The 22,006-nt window shown below is 45.0% G+C and overlaps 1 protein-coding gene across 8 annotated transcripts in view; it reads right to left on the bottom strand.

Annotated features, from left to right (window-relative positions):
• Anks1b (ankyrin repeat and sterile alpha motif domain containing 1B) overlaps nucleotides 1–22,006 on the bottom strand; it is an 866,240-nt gene that overhangs the window by 241,039 nt on the left and 603,195 nt on the right. The gene's annotated exons all lie outside the window — the stretch shown is intronic.

Genomic DNA, 22,006 nt, shown 5'->3' with positions numbered 1-22,006 from the left:
CCTCATAAGACTTAACCTGTTTTCTTTCGTCATCTTGCAGCTCATTAAGAGAAGACGAGGAGGATCTTTTAAAGGTCATAGATAAGACAGGAGTTTGCTGGGCAGTCACGTGAAAGGCTGCCCAACCAGGAGCTCCCATACTAGACTATAAGTTGATGGAGAAATGAACCTGCTGGGTTAAACTACTGAGAATTGGAAATCTACCTTCCATTGTATCTAAAGTTATCATTAATTAAACATTAACATATTATTTGTGAGTTATCTTATTTCTTCTCTTAAATAATGACGCTTCATTTTATTTCTTTAGGAAGCCACCATGGAATGGATTCAATGTTCAATAAAATTTGGTCCTCTACAGATTTCAAGGGATGTTAAAGTTTCTCTGTAGAGTAAGCTTCACACATAATACCTATATACATACACGCATATACACACATACAGACATACACATTTACTTCACACATAAATACCTATATACATACACACATATACACACATACAGACATACACATTTACTTACACATTTACTTCACACATAAATACCTATATACACACATACATATACACATACAGACATAAACATTTACTTAGGCTAATAAATTACTTTCATATTTCTAATTTAATACAAATATGTTTTGAGTTTTGTCAAAAGTTCATCTACTTCTATTGCTATAACTAACATTTATTTTTGGCCTTGTTTCAGTGTAATAGATAACCTAATATATTTTTCTCATAGTGCGTGCGCACACACACACACACACACACACACACACACACACAGACAGACATACGAGACTTATTATGGTCTGGGTAGTTCAACAGTAACTGTCTCCTGATGGAAAGGTCAAGAATCTAGTAGTTGTTCAATGAGTTCAGGAGACGGGATGTCTCAGTTGTCCCAAGTTAGTACTGAAGTTCTTGAAGATTCCTAGAGATCTATTAGTCTTCAGTATGCATAGGAATCCTGAAGAAGCGGGGTTAATACCAGCCAAGGGACACATCAGCAACCGCTTAGATAAATTTGCCAGGAAGAGTGAGGGCGAGAGGGTAAAAGGTAAAAGCTTCCTTCTTCTGTGTCCTTTTATATAGGCTGCCACCAGAAGGTGTGGCTGGGATTAAAGGTGGGGTCCCTCAATTCAAACGGTCCAATCAAGAAAACCCCTCACAGGTGTCCTCAGCTGCTTGGGTTTTGGTTGGGTTTTGGTTGACACCAGATGTTATCAAGTTGACAATCAAGATTAGCCTTCACAATAGGGAAAACCGCTTTTAGCTTTGCCCCCGTCTTCTCAACTGGTGCCTTCTAGACGCCCAGCACCAGCAATTGGTTGCCTGCTGCTTGGAGCACACCAGGAAACGAAATCTGATTTGGAATTTGGAATTAGCCTCCCTGAGGCATCACTAGCCTGAGATCCATTTTCATGTAAAGTTTTCAGTTCAGAGATTGCTAGATGAATAACCCAAATTTACACGAAGCCCTAACTGCCAGGGGGTCATGGCTCTAGGGATCTATGTTCGTTCACTCTCATCTGAGGCGGAGAAATTAACATACCCTAGTGTTTTCTTCTGCCTATGAGCGGGTTCTTCTGTCCATATTTTGTTTATTTAATGTGGAGTTAATTCCTCCAGGGTTGATGGTTTCCGAGTAATCTCCCTTCTCTGTCTTCTGTAGAGGTAGTTTCTGTCTTTTTGGCTCAGAAGGTTATTAAATTCTTTCAAAAAATATTTTATCTAGATTTTCCAGCTGTCTCAAAATTGGTATTTTTAGGCTAACCAGTTACTCTGGATAGGAAGTGATTGCTTTCCCAAAAAGAACTTAAATAAGTAAAGGGTGCCTAGCAAACTCAGATCCACAGGAAAAAAAATTATACGCACACAAACAGATCAATTAGAGGGAGGGATTTGCATAACAAAAGACTTCGCCATAGGACTACTTAAAATAGCTAGGATCTCAAGGGGCACTTCCAGCATCTGTGAGAAAGCCTATTGTGTAAGCCTTTCTGGTCTGTGGTTAAAGAAGAGCTGGGATGGATCCTTTTGTAAAGCGGAAAGGCCTTTTTACGTGTGAATGATCACTCTCTAATTTGCAAGTTTGTAAGTTTGGGCCTTTGTATATCTAAGTTTTGTCATTTGGCTTCAATAGTAGACATCTAGAAAAAAAAGTCCTTTGTCTAAAGAATTAAGTCTCCCGAGTATATGTTTTTGTATTTTGACATTAGATAATCAAAACAATCTGCATATCTAAAGGACAGAGTAATGAGATCTTTCAAATATTGGATATATGCATTTCCACATCATTTCCCATGGGTCTTGTTAATAGAAATCCAACCAGGCTATTTCCCACTTAATGATAATTAATCAATATCAATAGAAATTTCTTTGGCTACGTTTACTTAAGCAAACAATAAACATCTTCACCAGACCATAATTATTCACTCTCTGTGTTCCACATTAGTGATGAAATTGATGTCAGTATTAAATTTTTCTTACAGGGCGCACACACAGATTCCTTCATTATTTCGTAGAAGGCCGGTACTATGAGCACTGAATAGAACGGAAATACTTTTCTTCCCTCTAGAGCAAACAATGATGATTAAAAAGCTTATCCCATTATCTCTGCAATCTGTTCCCTGAATTCCATTTTGATACATCATTAAATATTTTAATAGAATAGGATATGTAATGCATGTGTTCTGAGAAAACAGGAAGCAAAGAGACACTGATGCTATGTGCTTGAACCAAATCTGATTCTCGGTTTGGGCTGCACATGGGAGTCTCTGGGGAGCTCGCAAGAACGCTGATGCCTGGCTCCTCCTCTGGAGATTTTGATTTAATTGGTCTGGGGGTGAGTCTGACATCGGACATTTAGTGTGTAGCCTGCGTTAAGAACTGAGTTAATTTAGTCAAATCTCAATAACTAAGACCCCCTTCATTGGAACATTGAACTATCCGACATTGCGGACGAGGAAGGGTAGGCTGGGCTGCAGGATCAAGTTCTTTTTTGAAAAGGAAAAACGACCATTAGAAAAGCTCCTATCAGTCTGAACTGGCCATTTCCTGTAACCCGGCAAGGCTTCCAGTGGAGGGACAGGGACACCAAGCCAGTCACCCTTAGTCTTACCATTTGTCCTGCCTACAAGATGTGCTGGGGTACAGATGACGCCTCTGAAACTGTGGGAATGACTGCCTAGTGACTGGGCCAGCTGGAGACCCAGACCCGGAGAGGGAGCTCACCCCTGAGGGCCAGGACCCAGATGCAGGATACCCCAGAGACTTAAGACAGAACCAAACACGACTGCCAAAAAAAAGTCAACAAAACGATTCCTAATGATATTCTGCTATACTCAAAGATTGATGCCAACTGTCATCAGAGAGGCTTCATCCAGCAACTGATGGAAACAGTTGCAGAGACCCACAGCCAAATATTAGGTAGAGCTTGGGCAAGCCTGCAGGAGGAGGGAGGGAGGATTGTAGGAGCCAGTGGGGTAAAGGATAACACAAGAAAACCCACAGAACCAACTAACCTGGGCTCATAGGGGCTCACAGAAGACAGAACTGACAACCACGGAGCCTGCATGGGACCGACTTCAGTCCTCTGTATATATGGTACAATTGTGTAACTTGGTCTTTCTGTGAGAGTCCAACAATGAGATTAGGGGCTGTCTCTGATTCTGTTGCCTACTTTTGGGACCTATTCTTCCTATCAGATTGCCTCATCCAGTGTTCACAGAAGTGGAGGTGACTGGTCCTACTGTAACTATAGACCATGGCTGACTGATAGCCATGGGAGGCTGGCCCACATCTGAAGAGAAACAGAGGAGGAGGAATGGGTGGGGGTTGAGGGTAGGAGGAACTGTGAGCAGAGGAGGGAGGGGAAACTTTGTTTGGGATGTAAAAACAAGACAAAACAAACAATTGAATAAAATAAAATAAAGGAACAGCTCCTATCAGCCATTCATTCTAAGGTCTGCTGTTGGGCACAGACAGATCCCACATGCCCTAAACCTCTGAGTCACAATTCTGAATCAAGTAGGACCACAGAAAGAACCATAGAAGCCAACTCATTAATCTGTCATGGAGGAAACAGAGTTAATTGGGTCTCGCTCTGCTTACTCCTGCATCCATCATGGAGAAGAGAGTTAATTTTAATTGTGTCTTGCTCTACTTACGGTTGGGTGGTTGACTCATAGATATTGATATAAAGCAAGTACACTGCATGTGGGTGAGTCATGGTTGTAATATTCCAAGGCAACCCTTTCTCCTCAACTATTACTTTCAATGTATTCAGTGGCACTAGTTCCTTCTTACCTCTGAATCAAACCTTGGGCAGTCTTACTCACTGCTTGAGTTAAAAAAAAATTACTGTAATCATTCTGGATAGAAAACCAGTCTCAATTTGGTCATCGAATATATTCATCTTATAAAATAGTGAAAAATTCCAATCTTGAGACGGTGAGGCCTCTTCCTGTTCCAAGTTAGGCCCTTGGAAGGGAAGCCTGGTCATAGATGGTGAGCTGGGCGTTGTTTCCTCCCCAGCTCTGACTGCCAGCCTGCCTGTACTTTAGATTTAAGTCATAATCAAAGTCTAGAGCTCTTTTATTTTGCAACACTACTCCTCATGGATGTACAGCTAGCTTTCACCTTTGTTTACCTCTGACATGGCAGTATGACTTAAAAAAAATAATTTATCCATTTATTTTATGTGTATGGGTGATGGGTGTTTTTCCTGCATGTGTATCTGTGTACCGTACGTATGCAGGGCCTTTGGATGCCAGCAGAGGGCATCAGATCCCCTGGGACTGGACTTACAGACAGTTGTGAGCTGTCATGTGAATGCCAGGAATTGACCCTAGGTCCTCTGGAAAAGCAGCCAGTGCTCTTAACCACGGAGCCATCCCTCCAACCCCTCTCCTGCAATTTATCTTTTAAAACTACCTCAGGAGATTGGGGAGATGGCTTGGACAGTAGAGCGCTTGTCACATCAGGGTTTGAATTCAGAGCCCCAATAGTCACATAAAAAGCTTGGGTGGCAGCGGGCATCTGTGCCCCCACTGCTGGGAAGGTGGAGAGACAGCAGGACCTCTGGGCTTAGCAGGCTTGCCACTCTAGCTGAATCAGTGAGCTTCAGGTTCCTGGAGAGAGCCTGTCACACTGAATAAGGTATAGAATAGCTGAGGGAGACACCTAACATTGGCCTCTGACTTCCATACATCTGTGTACAGAAGAACACATATACCCACATATGACAGCAACACACACATACAGATACAGAAGCACGTAGGTGGACCCAGCCTCCATGGCGTGCCTCCGTAGGCAGCTACAGCCAAGACTGTAATAAGGAAGTTGTCAGAAGTAATTCAGTAATGAGTAAACAGTTATCTAGAGGCCTTCCGTGGTGCTACTCAGGGTCAGAGATCCTTAGGTGGCAAGCATCTAACCGTTCATTTTCCAGATGAGGAAACTCGTAAAGCCAAACGCCTGGCTGGATAATTTCATGGCTGCTCACGGGATGGTATGAACCTTTCAGCATATCATATTGCTTGATTGAATAGAATGGGCATCCCGCTAAATTAGAAAGGTTGTCAACTCCACGGATGAAAAACTCACGCGAAGAACCAGGACTTATCTCAGAGGATGCTAGCCGAGCCTGTGGCACCGTAGGAAGGGTAGAGACACACAGTCAGACAGGCTCATGGCTTCCTTTTGTGCACCAGCCTTGGGCGATTTATTTAACTTTTCTGAACTGCAGTTTCCCCAAATGCAAGGGAGAAAATCAACACTCACCCTAAGAATGTCTCGTTAGATGAACATGAATATATGCAGATAAGCCTCGCTGTGAGCCTCCAAGGGACTTTAAGATGCCAGGTGTTAAGACCATTGCCACGACTACTCTAGAAAATGTGTATTTCAAAAGTTTTATGGACTTTCATAAATATTTTGCAGAATAATCAAGCCATGTATTGCTAACAACCTGTTTAGCAACAACGAAGAAGAAAAATCTAGATATAATTTATCCCCCTTTGTTCCCCGCAAATTCTCTCGGTTACAGGGCATCCTCCAATTGTTCCTTCCTGAACCCAGTTCAGAACGGACTCGGTGGCTTCCATTTCATGGTCACGGGAGCTACTTGGTGTATGTTAGCTATTTCTGTTTGCAACATCACTTGTTGTAGTTATCTGTATCAAAGTGTGCTACTTAAACCAATTTCAAGTGGCTGGCATATTTAAAGCAATTAGAGAAGTGTTCTGAACACAATGGACATAAGGTTCCCGTCCCTGACGTTATTAATATATCCTCGACTTCTCTGTCCAGCCCACTCTTTAGGAAAGCAAGGCATCACTCTCCTGGGCTCCACTTTCCTCGACAGTTTGGGATGTCGAGACCATGGGCCGCTGACATCAGCTTAAGCAGCTGTCACTCTGTGGGCATCACGGCGTTGCTTCATGGAGTGAGATTTGCCAAGCGGTATCTGCAATGATTCCTTTGAGTTCGAAAGAACAGTGTGTTTTAAAATACATGCCTATGTCTATCTGTACCTGCTTGGCCTTTGACGCTAAAGTCCCAAACACTTTTTAGGGAAGATGATGCGGCCACGTATTAGAGAGAATTCTTCTGTCCCAAAGTCAGAGATGGGAAGCCTTCTACTGCTGGGTCCTGATGTCACTCTTGAAGGCTGCTTTTTCCCAGGAAGAAGACCCTTGGATGAGAACAAGTGCTATACCTTTATAGAAGGGCCATAAAACTGTGTCTTTCCTGTGTCCTCAGCTTGCTCCCGATCCAAGGCAGCTCAGAAACGACTCACTTTGTGGTCATGGCAGCTTCTTTTTTACACGTTATTTAGTTGCTTCAGTATGAATTTTACTTATTTCGAAGAACGAACAGAAAAGGTACAGCCGTGGGGTTTTTATAATGCTTTTAATGAACACTAAATGGTATTTTATCTTTAACAGGAAATGTGGGTGCCTTTGATTACAATCAAGTTTATTAAAATAACAATTTTCACATACAAAATGATAAATAAAGAAATCAGAGGGAAATCTAGACTGGGAATTGCAGTTATCATCTGTGCTCAATAAATCAAGCCTGTTTGTAAATATGCATAATTAAAAAAAACCCAGATTTTGCTGGTGTAACCAACTGCAGGTAAATTATATTAACAGCGGCATGAAAAGTAGGTTTTTGTGTGCCGACTCCTGCTGCTTCTCTTCTGGTGGAGGATTATCAGAGACGAAGACAGTCTCCATTTCCCCAGCTAGGTGCAGATTGGATAAGATACTGAACCAACAGTAGCCTGGTAAATTTCCAATAAAGCCATCTCTCTTTCCCCTGTTCCTCCTGAGCTACCTACTATGTATTAACGCGCTTGCCTGGGAAAGGGCATTGCCACCCAGTTGGTAGCTGTCACTCTTCATAGTGGAGGAGGAGGGGCATGGTGATGGACAGGAAAAGGTTGAGGGGTTTGATATTGCAGAGTGGTCTGCATGTTACCTATGCACGTTACCTGTGAGGAAGGCTGGGCTACTTGCTCCGCATCCCAGCGTCCCCTCTTGCGTGTTCACCCTGCTAACAGTGCAACCCACTCCCGTGTAGCACCTGTCAGCAGATGCATCAGGGAAAGTTTCATCATGCTTAGCAGAAAGATAGAAGACCTTGGGCAGAGGCAGGCTCTTCCAGAGAAACCTACCCCCATCCCCCCTTTGACACTCACATTTCTCCAATAACTGGCAAGAAACCCAGAAGCGTGAGGCACACTTCGTGTTTAGCAGATATTCTGGGAGATGGCAACGTTGAACATGATGTAGTTAAGTTATAAAAAGATCGACAGAAACATGCTTGGGGTCTCTGGAAAGAGACGCGTATTCCAACAGACCCGGGCTTGAGTTCTGGCGCAGCCGCGTACCACATCAGCCGGGTCAGTCTCCAGCCCTTCCTCTGTGAAATCCAGAGGCATGATAATGCTACATCCAACCGACAGAAACGCTTGGCCAGTTACAGAGCTAATGAAAATGCTTTGGGGGAAGTAATGGGACCTTATACTGCTCACCTGACCTCCAGGCAGCAGTCAAGGAACCGTAATTCAGCCACAATATCCACACTTGCTCCCCGCATCACTAGAGAAACACTGGGTCTCACCATTTCTGTCTTGCTCTGGTTTTGGAAGAGGACTGTTGGCTGGGGTTGTCTACCTGGGTACACTCCACAACCCCACTGTCAGGTCCCCGTGCCTTCCAGTCACGGGTGCAGCAGGGACCACAGCCTCTGCTTGTAAGGTGGGCAGGGCAGAGGCAACGACAGTCCTCGGTACACAGGATATGGCTGACTCACTTGCCTGGCTATGGGGACCACCTGGGAGATGGCTGGAACTTCGACACATCTTATGTCTGAGTTCTATTTCTGGGGCCTCGTAGTCCCACATGGCATAGTCCACGGCCTTCCCCTCCCCCACTTCATCTACCCCGGCATCTGGCATCTTACTGTAGCTCCTGGCTCCTCTCCTTTTCTGTGGGAGACAGGAGAATTTCCGTCCCAGGATCCACCCCTGCTGCAGTTTCTTCCTTCTGAGTCTGCACAGAGTCTCCTCCCTACCATGTATGTTAGCCTCCCTTCCAAGACAGTCCTGACCCTTTCCCTCCAGGTCCCGCCTTTTAGTTTTATTTTTGGATACAGGATTTTACTATGCTGCCCTGGCTGGCCCAGAACTCATCAGACCATGCTAGCTTGGAACTCACAGAGATGTGCCTGCTTCTGCCTCCCCAGTGTTGATTACAGCACTTAAATTATTAAGGCACGCACCACCAAGACTCACTGAAAACATTATAATATCTTCATTAATATTTTGAGAATTTCATACATGCAGCCTATGTATTTTTATATATTCATCTCTTACTTCTCCTCACTACTTCCAGATTCCCCATGCCCAGCCTCCAGTCCCACCCTCTCCTAACTTATCCTGACTTTTTGTCCATTAGACCTCTTTTTTTTTTTTTTTTTAGTTCACTGATTCCAATTTGTGCTGCCCACATATTTACAGCCTTGGACCCATCCATTGGAACATGGTTGACTCAACCAGGAGCGCTCTCTCTCTCTCTCTCTCTCTCTCTCTCTCTCTCTCTCTCTCTCTCTCTCTCTCCAAAGCCACAGATCCCTAGCTGGGGACTGGGGATCATGGCTGGGGATGGGAGTTCATGGCTGGGAATGGGGCTTCATGGCGGGGGATGGGGGTTCTCTATTTCCACCATGGGATCTGCAGATCGACCTCACGGCTCAGGTTTCCCGGCAAGCACTTGTGCCAGCCGAGCCACCTTGCTGTCATAGGCAGCACTTCTAAACCTCTTTCTGACCCACGCGACTCAGGCCGACTGGCCAGGTTTTAGCTTTTTAAATCACAACACTGTCCTAATGAAACAGTTCCAACCCTCACCAACTTAATTCACAGCAATTCTCTTCCTGTGTCACACCTGACCGCGTCTGCAGAATTTACGCCTCCACTATTACTTCACCCTATCCCCGGGTGGAGGGAGGCGGTCTTTCCAGTTCTTCAAGGAGGTCACTGCTTACAGCTGGCTGAGGACTGCTTTCATTGAGCATATACTGTATGCAAACTGAGGTTTCTTGAACAACTGTGAGGCCATTACATTAAATCATAGGTACTGATTCTGGAACCTCACTGTCTGGGCTTCCTAAGGCTGTTGTACAAACAGAACCTGGGTGGATGGATGAAATCTCTCACAATATGGGTGATTAGATGTCAGGAATGCCATGCTCCTCAGAAGGCTCCACTGGAGAATCCTTCCTTGCCTATTCTAGCCCTGGGTTACCCTAGGTTACCCGGGTGTCCATAGCAGGACCACCCCAGTCTGCCGTATCTTCTCCCACATCCAGCTTCTCCCTAGCCTGTGTCTTCTCTCTTCTGTGAACACTAATCTAATCTCACGTCCATTCGAGCGGTGGTTCTCAACCTTCTCAAAGCTGTGACCCTTTAATATATCCCCTCATGTTGTGGTGACCCTCAACCATAAAATTATCTCATTGTTACTTCATAACTGCAATTTTGCTACTGTTATGAACCATAATGTAAATATCTGCTATTTGGCCCCAAAGAGGTCATGACCCCCAGGCTGAGAACCGCTGATCTAGATAATCCAGGCTCATCTCCTGCATCTGTAACCTAACAAGGACTTATTTTTGACCACTAAGGGAAACAAATCCACAGGTTCTAGATAGACATATCTTAGGAGGTCATTTTTACCATTACATATTTTTTCATATTCTAGGAAAATCATTCCAATTGACATATTTTTATATTGTTGGTTTGTGAACATTGAACGTTTTAGCCTGTGTGAAGAAATACTTATGGCAACTTAAGTTTGTGTTGGAGCAGAATTTAAGAATGTTTTAGGAAATACCAGTTGGGTTTCATTTTTAAATATTCAAATAAAATATCTTATATTTTAAAGTAATAGTTCTATTGTGTCCTATTTTTTATTTCTTATGTTAAATATCATATAGATGACTTAATTTAGACAAATGCATTCTGGGTGTGGGTGCAGAGGTCAGCATACAGAGGCAAATGAAGAGACTTGGGGTTATAGAAGCAAACACCCACCAGGTAATATGAAACATGGAATGACATTAATCAGTTCTCAGGATGAGGGAGCCACGGCTGATGTAGGAGGACAACAGGAAAATGTCATGTGGTGACCCAGTCCTGGGACAGTGAGTTTAATGACCCCAAGGAAAGGGCATGTCTTGGTTACTTTTCTGTTGCCGTGAAGAGACAACTTGATCAAAGGAACTCATAAGGGAAAGCATTTAATTGAGGCCTCCTGCTTATCGTTTCAAAGGGTAAGCCATTACACATCATGGTGGGGAACAAGACAGTGGGCAGGCAGGTGTGGCACTGGAGCGGTAGCTGAGCTCAAATCTGACGAGAGAGAGAGAGAGAGAGAGAGAGAGAGAGAGAGAGAGAACCCACCCTCAATGACACACCTTCTCCAACAAGGCCACATTTCTTAATCCTTTCCACTAATAACTGGGGACCAAGTATTCGAACATAGAAGCCTTTGGGGTCTATTCTCATTCAAGCCACTGCAGGCCACGTTTGGAGTCTGCAGCCAGAGGGTATCTAGCCCAGAATCATCAAGGACGCCTCAGGAGGAAGTAGGAGAGGCAACGGGGCTGATGGGAAGCAGGTCGCCAGTGTCCGGGCTTCTGCAGGGGTTTCAGGCCTTTCTGTCCAGACCTCAAAGGGCCCACCGTTCTGCCAGCTCAGCTGCGCAGGGGCGCATCTCCATGCTGGCAGTGCGTCATCCCAGACAGCAGCTCCCTGATTCTCTCAGCTCCAATGACTCCCGGTGTCAGTTTCCTCTGAGTATTCCCGTCACGCAGGCCTACACCTCCATTTGCGTGGGGTGGAGGGTGCGGTTTGATAGTTTCGCTGTGTGCACGGGGACTTAAAGCAGGAGGTACATAAGGGACTTCAGCGGCAGAGGTCGCGATTGCCAGCACCTGACAGCTACGATGACTGTATATGTCTGACGTGACTTCATTCCCGATGCCACATCCTGACAGAATCCGAGGTCTCTCGGTATAGGGACACAATAGCATCTTAGTCATGGAAATAAAGAATGGGAGTAGTTTCTTTTTCTGGAGGATGGGGAACATGAACTCAAGCTGTGGAGTCTTCCTTCATTCCCTCCCATGTCTTGCTAACACGGTATTCTATTGACTGTGAAGCACATGCCTTTCCCTTAAGAAACAACCATGTGTCTTCTCATGGGTACCACGTGATCGCTGCGACATGCTGATGTAGCTTGTGCACACAGACTCTGTCCTAGCTATTATGGGTTGGATATAACTGGCAGCTAAGCCTCGTTAAAGCCAGGCGTGGATCATGTTTGCAATCCCTACACTTACTTGAGAGGCAGACACAGGAGGGAAAGGAGTTCAAGGTCACCCCTCGGCCACACAGGAATTTCAAAGCCAGTCTAGGCTACAGGAGACCCTAACTCAAAACCACACAACCCCTTCCCCCAAGTCAGAGGGAACAGCCTAACACATCTAAACATGTTCCTTCCTGTGGAACAGGGGTAGAAGGTTGTGAAGTGGTCTTAAAATAGAAAAAAAAATTGCACGTGCATATGTTCTCTTGTGTGTACTTCCCTTCCTATGCATGCATACATGTGTGCGTGTGTGCCAGGGAACACACATGAGGTCAGAGTTCAGCTTTGCTGGAGCCAGTCCTTCCTTTCCATATGGTGGCAACTCGGAATTGAACTCAGGTTATCAGGTTTGGGGACAGGTGCCCTTGATCATTGAGCCATCTTGCTAGCTCTAAATGGTCTTAGTACTAAGTAAAATAGCCTTCCCCGGACGATCATCTTAAATTCAACTTAAAGAAGTCCTTATGTTTTAGAGTTTTGATTTTGAAAGCCAGGACTAGTGACCCTGAGGTATTTTTTTTTTCCTGTAACATATTCTCAGATCCATGGGAGGGAACAGTTTGGGAAGCGAGCCAGCTGAACCGGGATGAAATAATGCACACTCCCGCTGTGGACAAGTTGTCAATCACCGCGTGTGAAACCCAGCCTTGTTTGTCCTCGGGGTTAACGGTCATTCTCTTCTATCTGCTCAGGACACCGTCTTAATGATGGCATCTGGGGGCTCTACAAATAGCAGGTCAATAGCTGAGGATGAGCTGCCCAGTGTATGGCGGAGGAGCGAGGCAGCCGCTGTGCTCCGAGCCCCAGGTTGGCTGCTCTAATACCTGGTTGTAAAAACAAAGTGCTTTTGCATGAAAGGAAGGCCTCCTGCAAGTGCAGGGTATGGACACTGGCTTTGGCTGCACGGTGGCTTTTTCCAGCCTTGGGCCACAGTGACTGGGCAGCATCCTTGTTTCCAACACAGAGAGGAGCTGACTGGTTGCGGACCCCCTATGCAGAATTGTTTCTGTACGTCTCTATTGGAAACATTTGGTAGGTGCTTCAACTTACCACATCCCAATGCGAGCCTTGATTCTAACAACCCTGCTTTCCTTCTCAATCTCAGGAAATAGCTAAGGGAACATCAACCGACACTCAACCCCCTCCATTTCTCTTGCAACCAGTTCCTAGTTCATCAAGCCCGTCTTCACGGTAAATCCAGGATCAAATATCTCCACCTCTTCTCAAGCTATAGGATTAGTTGTAACCCTGCTCACACTCAGCACCTGCTCCTCCCGCAGTAGCCACACCCAGCACTCACAGATAAACCAAGCCAAGAATCTCTCCCGCTCAAAACCCTTCTGATGCTTATGCCCCTACCTGGCACACAACTTGTCTCTGCATCCTTCCAACCCTGGTCCTTGCCTAACTCTCTGACATCATTCACTACGAGCTCTTGACATTCCCCCTTCTCCCCTTTCCCTCATACAGCTACCACAGGGCATCTGATCACACCGTTCCCTCAGCCTGGAGTGCTGCTCATGCCTATACGTTGCTCAGATATGTGCCTGATGATGTAGCCTTCTTCACAAATGATGTATGGTCACTTTTCTTAAGATCTAATTAATTTGTGTCTCCCACCCTACTTTTTTTTTTCTATCTGATATTATGCTATATGCTCCCTGCTGACTGTCTTCTCTCTAGAACATTGCGCCAATGTAATTTATTTTTTTTTCTATTCCTGGGGACTGAACCCAGGGCATCACATATGCTGGGCAAACACTCTATCAAGGAGCTCTATGCTAAGCCTCTCCTTTTACTTTAAATAATTTTAAAAAAAAACTTTGTGTGTGCGTGTGTGCATGCTCATGCACATGCTTTATCCACTGAGCCATCTCGCTAGCCCCCCTCTCCCCAGGGTCTCACTATGTTGCCCAGGCTGGCTTTGAACATGTGACCCTTCTGTCTCTCTCTCCCAAGCAGCTGGGGTACAGGTGTGCATCCCCCAGTTTGGCTGTGTCGGTTTGGTTGCGTTCCCACTGACGTTTCTAGGGCCTAGAACAATGCCCGACAAAGCAGCCGCAGGACAAACATTGTCATTCCAGCCTCACTACTGTGTATTTCACATCCCCAGACACACACACACATACACACACACACACACACTGAGCCCTTAAAGGCCCTCACAACTATGTATGTCTGGGCTGCCTTTCAATGTTAAGAATTTTCCCCAACATTCCAGGCGCCCTGGAGAGTGGAGGAGTACCAAGGGGCAGCATGGGTTTGTGAGTCATGTAAGCGATTGCCACTCCCATGCCTTCTGCTGCCAACCTTGCTTCCCATGGCTCCTTCTGTGTTTTCTTCCCCACACTTTCCCTGGCAGCAGGTCACCCAGGGACTGTAGAGGAAAAAGACCCTGGGGTGGACACATGGCTTAGCCTGCCCAGGTCAGGTCCTTAAGCACTTTGACGCCCGGCAGAAGCAGACAAGCACAACTAAACGGTAGGGCTGTCACGGTGCTCAAGTTTCTTGCTCTAGAGAACTGATGGAACCAGAACTTGGTTTTGACCCACCTAACCTCAGTCTAGCCTTCTTCACACTCTGCTTGCCTGCAGCCTGCTCCAGTCTGCCTCCCTCTGGGGTCTCTCTGAGTTTCTAGATTTGTCCTGAACCCTCCTGGCCCGCCATGTTCTGCCTTCACAGCACCCAATCCTGTGCTCTGTGGTGAGGTGAAATGTCAGTTTGACTGGCACATTGGAGAGGTGTGCAGTGAGAGCAGATGGCATGGTTCACTCTGGTGCACGCACGCTGTCACTAGCTCTTCCAAGCTGGGGGCAGGCCACAGGAGATGTATAACCAAGAGTATTTATTTGGGGGACTGTGGGAGGAAGGATACTACCTGGGATCTGCTTATGCATTGAGCTTTTCCATTTACCTGCCTCTTCAGACTTCCAAGGCCCTAGGCATTTGCAGATTAAGATATGGTCTTTTCTCTTTATTTAGTTAGATTTCTGGTGAGAGTATATGTTTAAGTTTTGACATTTTGCTCCCTTTGTTTCCCCTTCTACACACACACACACATACACAAACACACACACACACACACACCGCTTTGTGAACCCGTGATTTTAACCATGGTTGCTAATTCTTTCCCGTCCAGAGGGCTCCTCCCCACCGGCTCTGATCCCACCTCTACCCAGGCAAAAGACTCTATGCTCCCACAGGAGCTCCGGACACCACTTTTATGCTTGTATGCCCTCAGTTCTCTCTTTTATGATTTGTGTCGAAGGCTTTCCTCTCCCGAGTCCAGAAGTTCTCTTGAGGATAAGGGCTGGAACATGGTCACATATTTCTATCACTAACATGCGACAGATTTAAAAGGACTCCCCTCCAGAATCCTATTCACACTGTAAGATATCTATAAACAGGTCTAGTGTCTGCTGAGGGGTTATATATGCATTTATCAAGGAGCCCTGTCACTTCGATTAATCCAATCAGTGGAATGCCGGCACAGGATTTTTTTCTATTTTGTTAAAGACCATTTTCATCACGTGGTACTTGGATTTGGTGTTTGCATGTCTACAAAAGTAAAATAAGGAGTCAGAAACAGGGATTGGTATAAGACCAGCACAGAATAATTTCAGTTCTGTGGTTTCTTCTGCATTTAAGAATTGGGTTTTTCATTTAGTAACCTGCCCTGTACTTCAGGTATGCTGCCACCAGGTGGTGGTAGAGCGCCAGACATAGAGTCCATAAGGTAAGAGTGCAGCCTTTTCTGAGGTTCAAGCTAATAGCTCTTTGCCTGAGATCAAAAAGCATTTGAGACCACACTTTGCAGTTTAATATAATACATTAAAAAAATAACCAAAATAGCTGAAATTAAACTCTTGGCAACCCTTACATATCTTTAAATCAGACATGAATCCCAAACGACCGCATCTCTGACCTCATTACTTCTCTTTCATGGCTTCTACTTATTTCCATAATGGCTAATGCAAACCGCCTCCACACTGGTGGCGGCGGCGGCAAACCTTGCCTGTTTTCTCGGACTCGTTACTTACTGCCAGTCTGGCATGTTAGCATGCAGATGAGGTTTCAAAACTCTTAATAGTTTTTCTTGGGGAAAAGAAATCTCTGGCTTTCCTTGTTCTTCCTGGATAATATCAGATTGTCTCAAAATAGAAGGGAAGGGATTTCTCCACCAGACCAACACGCACCAGTAGCTGTCTGCATATATGTGTATTTGCATGTATGGAGGCCCTCCCCCCCCTTATCTTCTATACTCTGGAGCAGACGTTTGGGTCTCAAGTCTCCTGGCAGAGAAGCAGTTTGTCACAATTTTCCAGCGATGGAGCTGCATTTCTTTAATAACAAGTTCCGTCCCAAACGTCTTGAAAAGAAAACTTTTTCGGAATCAAAAATTTACCTGCCCTTTAAAAAATTTGAGAAAAACAGAGAAGAACACGTCACCGGCTTCATTACTATGGTTTATAGTATGCGATGTAAAAAAAAATCAATGAAAAGGGACCATGAGGCTGCAGAGGTTCCCATTGTCATGGGCCATCAAGGCTAACATTTGGGACAGATTCCAGACAGGTTTAGACATCATTCTAAACATGATGACTTGTGTCCGAATGCACCCCTAGTTTCTGAGTCACTGTCCTGTTCTGTTCCCAGTTTCAAGAACAAAGGTCTGGGTGCCTCCAGATTGATGCTGAGGGTCAAGGGTCAGCACCCACATAGCTGGGGGTAAAGGCACAGCAACTTCGTACCTAAGCATCGACACTGAATAAAAGGGGGTTGGGTGGGAGATGTTCAGGGACTGGAATTGGGGATAAAGGGGGACAGGCATTGAGTCCCAATTCCTGAAGACTGGGGTTCATACACCAAATGATGTTACCTGTGTTTGTGGGTGGGAGAGGAAAACAACCAGCTATAAAAGTGTGTGCCCCCAATGACCAGCTCCCAGCCTTACTCTGGGAAAGAAATCTGGGGAAGTCAGTAAGAAAAGGCAAAAGGAAAATAAGACCAGGGAGAAGACAATCAGATGGATAAGAGAAAGCTGCCATTCAGGCCTCGCAGGAAGCCTAGGAAGCAGCGGGCCAGATATTATTGTCCTTTATTTATACACCAGCAACTGAGTCTTAGAGAGGGGAAGTGACTTAAGGCCGCACACCGCCGTGGTGGATTCAGGCTTCAAAGCAAAGTGACCTGCTTCCAAAATAAAGATGAAAGGAAAGAGGGCCCCTTTGAAACCTGACTTCACGGTGTGTCTTACTCTTTATAAACAGTTAAGTAAAATTTCCATTTGACAGAAAGCTCAGCCTTGGAGGGGTCCAAAAAAACAGGCTTAGCCACCATCAAAAGCATCAGAGGAATACTGGCTATAATTTATCCTCCTTTTGATACGTGGGATTGTAATTATGAAAACGGACTCTATTTACAGGCTCCGAATTTAGGTATACCCTCAGTGTTAGAGGCAATGTTGATTTTTTTATTACTATTATTATTTATTTTTGCCTCTGTGCCTGCGATAGTCATGGCTGGAAACAGCAGTGGCACAGAGTTGCTGACTGAGCTTCTTCTCGCAGTCTGCTTTGCGTCCTTGCTTACCGTTTCTGACCATGCCACTCCTCTGGTTAAATCCTCTCAGTGGTCCCTACCTGAGCATCACTTGGGACACTATCAGACACCTGATACCCCGGTGCCTCATCTGAGACGCTGGTGCAGCTCCTTGGAGGGGGAGGCCTGTGCCTAGCGGATGTGAAGGAATCCGATTTCTGCTCAAGGCGGAGTCACAAAGATCACACTGACTTCCCTGCCTGAAACAGCCAGCAATCCAGGGAAACCTGCACGGAGTGCTGCGGGTGTTTGTGCTGTTAGACACAACACAACCACGACAGTGAGGCCTGGGACACAGGAAGCAAATACAGGATACAAGTGGCCTCGTTTGCAGGAGGGAGAGCCTCAGAAAGAACTGGGTGTCTGATGAGATGAAAAGTGCCCAGGGAGGCCAGCGTGGTTAGATATGGCTGGGCGGAGGGGAGGCCAGCATGGTTAGAGATGGCTGGGCGGAGGGGAGGCCAGCGTGGTTAGAGATGGCTGGGCGGAGGGGAGGCCAGCATGGTTAGTTTGCTGGGGGAGGGGAGAGAATACTGAACAAACAGTACATGCATATAAAGAACCTCCCTGAGGCCAGACAGTAAACCCCTGAAAAGACTGACAGATATAACTCTTAGAGCCCGAATCAGGCTGGCGATAGTTTCTCTACTATTCAGGCTGGAAAGCTATGGGATTTCAAAGACTTGGTTCAAGCCCTCAGCACCTCTGCCCATAGTGGGAAATACTAGCAACAGGCCGGACAGTATCCCAATGTTGCCCCATAAACCTTACACACAAGACCAAAGAATTTCCCTTTGTTCCAGAGCAATTTGGAAACATACTGATTGGGATTCACAATTACCTGTCCTGCAAAAGTATCCTTCAGAAATGAAGGCAAAATAAAATTTCTTCCAGAGGCACATGAGCTGGCAGAATTCACCACTGGCAGCTTCACATTGTTTAAAATGTTACAGGAAGTCCTTTAGATAGAAGGCAGTTGATGCCAGAGAGAGACAAGGATCCACACAACAGAATAGAGAACAGGGCTGGGGTCCCGCGTATGGGACCGACATGGTTTGACTACACATGCGGCAGCCCTCTGAAACATCCTGTGCTTGGTTTCACCTTCAGCGGTCACTATCTTTATGTTTTTAACAATTGCAAACAAGGGGCCTTACAGCTACAGCGTGCAAAGCGATCGAGTCATGTGACCAAAGAATTGGGTACACAATTAGCAAGTTTCCTTGGAAAACCTTCTGACCACTGGGTAGAAATTCAATCACTAACATCGAGGAAACCTGGCAAAGCAACCTGACTGCCCTCCACAAGTGCAAGCACAGTTTCAGTAGTCAGGCAGGAAGCAAATGACAAACTAATCCATTCACTGCTGCTAAAGTAATTCCAGACACTATCCATTGGAGAAGAGAAAGGGCTTTCACAGGATGCATACGGGTATTGTTGCCTTAGCTACTTTATTAACTTTTACCCAGAGGTATTAAGACCAAATACTGTATTACGTTTTTAGAAACAATTCTGTATTATGAGCAGAGATTTAAGAATGCACTAAAATCTGTATTTTTTTTCAATACGAACCTTCGCCATTATTAGTACTGCAGGGTACACTAAGCCTGGACTAAAACGGTTCCCTTGGTAAATGATGGTAAGGTCAATGGGAAGATATTAATTTCAGGTTCTACAATGAGATTCACGAGTTAATGAATTGAACAAACAGTGTTTAGAGTTATTTGGATGTACCCAAGTCCCTTTAGTAGACACACAGAGATTAAAAAAATATTAACATTCTTTTTTATAATTTTGTATATTTTTATTGTCCAGAAAGTGAATAACAAGTTATTCATATGGGCCTTAGCTTATTATTTTTAATTTCATAAGTCATCTATACACATTTTACGGAGAACATATATTCCTTTCTGTCTAAAATTTCCCCCATGCAGAGCTGTGCAGGTTGGTGGTAGTAGTTAGAAATGTTAGTCAGACTGGCTAAGATCATATGCCGAGATTGAGAAACCTCTGAGAGGAAAAAAAAATTACTGGACCTTTTAACTGCTACCTAGTCATTAATTCCCTTAACGAGCCCTTGGAGAGACAGTAACTCAAAGCGGGGGTTCATGCAGCTAGCATCCGCAGAGGGAACAATCCGCCCACCATCTCTCCGGACAAATCCACATTTTCATACTGAAATGTCACTAGAAAGGTAGGAATGTGATGTTACTACCCATGGTGGCCAGGACTTGAGCCAATCAGTCAACACCGGTGTCTGAATGTGAAGTCTCTGAGCTCAAAGGGTCAACTGTTGGCCAATATTTCATGCTCTCATCTGAGACAGCACTGGGCCTCCAGAACCGGCAGCGCTTCCTGCCTTAAACGCTTCTCTGTGTTAATGGTGAGATCTCCATCCTTTTGTTTCCTCCTAACCCTTGGGTAGCTTTGTGTCCAAACCTCTTGTTTGTTTATTCAAATAACCTTGATTTTCAAAAAACATCAATATATACCACCAAGAAAAGGTCTTCAGGGCTTTCCAAAGGTGATAGCTTCAAATACACATTTGTATGATTCGAGTCCAGAAATCTGGCCAGTTTCATATCCTGATAGAAGTAGGTTACACAAGTTTATTATACTCACGAGAATAACAACAAGTGCATTACCATCTACACTGAGTGTCTCATCAGTCTACCTAATGATGCTGATGTTATCACCATGCCAACAAGTCTACTTGTCCTCTATTCTCCTCCCTCCACCTGTTGACCTCTGCACCTCTCCCAGCTGGAGTTTGTCTGTCTTCCCTTCATGAGGAGAAAGAGCCACCAGAGCAGTCTGGCTCCCTTTAAATCAGCTCCTCACATCAGCCATCCAGGTTGGCAATGGTCCACTCCACAAAGATCCAGGAGGGAAACCATTAACTAGCGAGTGACCTATGAGGGGACCTAGTCTCTGTAGTGGTCAAGGATGGGACTCAGCCACTCTACCTTGACCCATGATAGGACTTCCCTAGAGGCCTTCACGTTAGATCAGGATTATGGTAGTACCCTGTATCAGTCAGGGAACAACTTATAGGTACTTGATTCTGTATTAGTTGAGCCATCTGCTACACAAGGGACCACCCCATACTTCTCTTCATTAGTTCAGATAAACAAAGGTCTCAACTTTGTCTTCTCTTTTTTGATGAAAGGGTTTTGAATTTGAGATTACTCAAAAGCTTTGCAAGCCGAAAGGCACATGTAGTTCTTCTCACACTAAAAAAACAAAACAACAAAAAACAACAACAACAACAAAAAAACAAAACCCAACAATCTCAACTCCTTAAGTGAAATGCCCCGCTCAAGGAGCGATGAAGTTTCGAATTTTAATTCTGTGTCTAAAGGCTCATTTGGCTTTTTGTTTGTTTGCCCACAGTGAGCAAGTCTATTGAGTTAAATGACTTGCATTCTCTCCTTGTAGAGCAGTAACTTCCCATATATAAAGTGCCACAGAAATTTAAATCCAATGAGTTTACTTAAGAAAGATACACTGTGTTGATGGCAGGCACACAGGCCAGAGGACTTTGAGCACACGGACTATGCCTTCAGACTTTGAGCACACTGACTATGCCTTCAGACTTTGAAGCAATACTTCGAACTTGAACCTCTCTAAATCAGACTATAGTTTAGTCAGTGCAGCTAAAAGGGAAACCAAAGAGGCCGCATAGGCACGAAGGCATATTTTTGTTTTCCTGTCGGAATTCAAAGGCGGTTGTGATTAGTCTCTAGGCTCAGGCAGCAATCCTACGGGCTTTCCAGCATCAGTGACCTCCCTGTCACCCAGCACGAGGGATACTGTAGAGCCTTCCCAGAAGCCATCCTCTTTATTGGGAAGAACCGCTGACACCAGTCAGGTGAATGGCCCACACGCCACTTCCTATGAGCTCTTCAGTAGGGAACAGGTGTATTCCGAGGGTCTGGCATAGGGTTAGTTTTCAAGTTCTACTGTTAAGTAGGACACACTTCAGTGTGGAAACTGATGTGGCTGATGTATAGAAAGCGGCCTTGTTCACAAGCGAGTGCCTCAGAGGAACCATGAGATGAACGTCACGTCTCACAGAGGATGGAAGTCTTTACCCATCACAACCAAAACCTGAGGCGGCTTCAACTTGTTCCTTTGCTACAATGACTAAGAACAATGCTAACCTGAGCTTCAGGCAGTGGCTTTCTTTCGGTAAGGATGGTTTTTGGTGAGGGAGTAAGAAGCAACAAGTTAAGAGTTACTAACGGCAAGCGAGAAGCCAAGATTCTATTAACTGCATGTGCTTTTTTTTGGACTCAAGAACAATTTTGTAAAATGTCCCAAGAAAGATGTATTTTGAAAGGTACATTTTCAAAAGCAAAACATATTGGCTAGCAGTCATAATGCTCATTAAAATAATTAATGGCAGGTAACATGTAGAATCTAGACTCTGGGACGGAGAGCGACAGAACAAGCAGAAGAGAGCT

The sequence above is a fragment of the Chionomys nivalis genome, chromosome 25 (genome assembly GCF_950005125.1).
Source record: "Chionomys nivalis chromosome 25, mChiNiv1.1, whole genome shotgun sequence".
Classification (NCBI taxonomy): Eukaryota; Metazoa; Chordata; class Mammalia; order Rodentia; family Cricetidae; genus Chionomys; species Chionomys nivalis.
Note: the sequence above shows the minus strand (reverse complement) of the source record. Positions and strands in the feature narration are given on the sequence as shown.